General features: G+C 34.2%; 1 pseudogene; it reads left to right on the top strand.

Annotated features, from left to right (window-relative positions):
- Positions 1 to 1636: 1636 nt before the first annotated feature.
- Positions 1637 to 2043, top strand: LOC141503500 (peptidyl-prolyl cis-trans isomerase NIMA-interacting 4 pseudogene; annotated as a pseudogene).
- Positions 2044 to 3601: the final 1558 nt, after the last annotated feature.

Here is a 3601-nt window from a genome sequence, read left to right as displayed (position 1 = left end):
ACCTGGACAGTCTACCCAGTACCTTGCCAGGAAACTGAATCACTTCCACTTGAATTGTCTTAAGAACTTTTTGAAGATCACCTGCCAGAATAAGTTACTAGACACTGAGGTCTTTTTTTTTTAAAAAATTTTTAAAATTTATTTTTGTAATTTTTTCAATTACATGATATGAAAAATTTCCAACATTCATCCACATTAATATTTATGTTATGTTATGTTATGTTATTTTCTTCCACCTTCCCACCCCATCCCTTTCTCCTCAGCAGTGAACAGTCTAGTGAATATTGCATGTGTACATTTGTGTTTATCATGTTCACATATGAATCATATTCTGTATGAAGACTAAGAGAAAAGAAAGAAAACCATGGGATATGAAGAAAAAACATAAGAGAAAATTTTTAAATGTGAACATGGTGTTCATTCAGATTCTATAGTTTACTTTTTATTTTGTTTTGGTTATTTCTTCAACTGGATATAGATAGTGTAGTCCATAATAGATCTCCCAGAGTTATCTTGGCTCTCTGAACTGCTAAGAGGAGTTACATACATCAAAACTGATCAACTCACAATGTTGTTGTTAATGTGTAGAATGCTCTCTTGGTTTTGTTCCCTTCACTCAGCATCAACTGCTGTGGTTCTTTCCATGCTTCTCTGGAGTCTAACCACTCACAGTTTCTTATAGAATAGAAGTACTTCGTGTGGGGCAGGAGGGGTGACCTGCACACTCACTGCCTTGGTGAGAAGCTGAATTGAGAAAAGACACAGGCAGGCGGACAATGCAAGAGAGCAATCTGTTTATTGTCCAGAGAGTCAGAATATTTAAAGATAAAATCCACAAAAGGTATGTAATCAAAAATGCAAGCTTGTGAGAATTGTATCCTTTGATCTGGTCTCAGACCTCTGCGCATTATTTTCCCACGTCCTGGGTACAGGATTTATTTTGTCTAACTCAGTACTGATCTCTGCACCTGCATAATTGTGTATAGTACTTTCAGGCATATCTTCTTCCCACATTGGATACTCCCTCCATTCTCAGGGTCCTTATCTAGCAATGTATAAATCTTCAGGGTTCATGGAGAACTATAACAAAGCAATCTTAGAGCACATACCACAAATACGTATCCCAGCTAATACCAGGCCTGGACCATGGATTGCACACTCTGCTTCAGTCCTCTACAACTTCATAACATTGATATATGGTCAACCATTCCCCAAATGATGGACATCCCCTCCATTTCCAATTCTTTGCCACTACAAAAAGAACTGCTATGATTATTTTGGAACATGTGGAAATTTTCCCATTTTTTATGATTTCTTGTGATTATAGGCCTAGAATCAGAATTGCTGGGTCAAAGGGAATGAACAGTTTTATTGCTCTTTGGGTATAGTTCCATATAGCTCTTCAAAATGATTGGATCAGTTCACAACTCCATCCACAGTGCATTAAGGTCCCAATCCTCCATAACCTCTCCAACACTAGTTGCTTTCTCTTTTCATTATCTTGGCCAAGCTGATAGCTGTGAGGTGGTACTTCATAATTGTTTTAATTTTCATTTCTATAATCAGTAATGATCTGGAGCATTTTTTCATATGAATTTATATAACTTCAATTTCTTCATTTGAAAAATTGTCTGTGATGGCACCTAAGGGGAAGAGTGCTTCTGGTAAAGAAGCAAAAAGGGGAGCAGCCTCTGGGAGTGAGGATGCAAATAAGAAGGCTCAGGGTCCCAAAGGTAGTGGAAATTCTGTAAAGGTCTGGCATATTCTGTGAGAAATTCTGTGAGAAATTCTGGCAGAATCATGGAGGCCATGGAGAAATTGAAGTCTGGCATGAAATTCAATGAAGTTGCTTCCTAGTATAGTGAAGATAAAGCCCAGCAATGGGGAGATTTGGGCTGAATGACAAGAGGCTCCATGGTAGGCCTGTTCCAAGAAGTAGCATTTGCCTTACCTATCAGTGGTCTGGACAGGCCTGTATACACAGATCCTCCAGTGAAAACCAAATTTGGGTACCACATTATCATGGCTGAAGGGAGAAAATAAACTGATAAATGAGTTGATATAAAAAAAGAAAAATTGTCTATATATAGCCTTTGAAATTTATCAATTGAGATATGGCCTGTAACCTTATAAATTTGATGCAGTTCTCATCAATTTATAAATGAGACCTTTATCAGAATCCCTAGCTCTAAAAAATTGTTTCCTAGTTTTCTGTTTTCTTTTAATATTGGCAGATTTTAATCTTGGTTTTATTGGTACAAAAACTTTTAAATTTAATTTAATTAAAATCACCCATTATGCAATTTATAATGTTTGGTCATGAATATCTTCCCATGGATCTGACAGAGTATTTCTTGATTTGTTCATTGGTCTATGGTATTGCCTCCTATGTCTAAATCCTGTACCTGTTTTGATCTTATTTGGGTATAGGGTTTGAGATGCCTAGTTTTTGCCATACTATTTTCCAGTTTTCCCAATAATTTCTGTCAAATAGTGACTCTTTATTCTAGAAGCAAATGTCTTTGGGTTTGTCAAACAATAGATTACTAAAATTATTTACTACCATTTCTTTTGTACCTATCCTAATCCACTGGTTCATCATTCTATTTATTTACCAGTAAAAGGCAGTTTTGATGACTGCCATTTTATGGTATAGTTTTAGATCTGGTACAGCTTGGCCACCTTCTTTTGCATTTTTTTCATCAGTTCCTTTGATATTCTTGACCTTTTGTTTCTCCAGATGAATTTTGTTACTATTTTTCTAGTTCGGTAAAATAGTTATTTGGTAGTTTGATTAGTGTGGCACTAAATAAGTCATTTAACTTGGGTAGAATTGTCATTTTTAATTATATTATTTCAACCTCACCATGAGCAACTGACATTTTTCCACTTGTTTAGCTCTGACTTTATTTGTGTGAAAAGTGTGTTTGTATTTGTGTTCATACAGTTTCTAGATTTGTCTTTGGAGGTAGATTCCCAACTATTTTACTTAACAATTTAACTTTATGTAACTTTATATAACTTTCAATAACTTTAAATGGAATTTCTCTTTCTATCTCTTTCCTTTGAACTTTAGTGTACATATATATAGAAATGTTGATTAATTTTGTGGGTTTGCTTTATATTCTATTACTTTGCTAAATTTGTTAATTGTTTCAAATAGATTTTTAGATGACTTTCTAGGGTTCTCCAAGTATGCCATCATATCATCAGCAAAGAGTGAAAGTTTTGCTTCCTCATTGCCAATTCTACTTCCTTCAATTTCTTTTTCTTCCCTTATTGTTAAAGCTAACATTTCTAATACTATATTGAATAGTAATGGTGATAATGGACATATTTGTTTCAGCCCTGATCTTATTGTAAATGTTCCTAGTTAATCCCATTACATAGAGTATTTGTTGATGGTTTAGATAGATACTACTTATTATTTTAAGGAAAATTCCTTTTATTCCTATACTCTAATGAACAATGTTCATTAGTTTTTTAAAATAGGAATGGATATTGTATTTTGTCTAAGACTTTTTCAGTATCTATTAAGGTACTCATATGATTTCTGTTGCTTTTGATACTAAGTTAAATTATGTTGAGTACTTTCCTAATA

Source organism: Macrotis lagotis, chromosome X, assembly GCF_037893015.1.
Source record: "Macrotis lagotis isolate mMagLag1 chromosome X, bilby.v1.9.chrom.fasta, whole genome shotgun sequence".
NCBI lineage: Eukaryota > Metazoa > Chordata > Mammalia > Peramelemorphia > Peramelidae > Macrotis > Macrotis lagotis.
The sequence above is the reverse complement of the archived record's forward strand: the minus strand, read 5'-3'. Positions and strand labels throughout refer to the sequence as shown.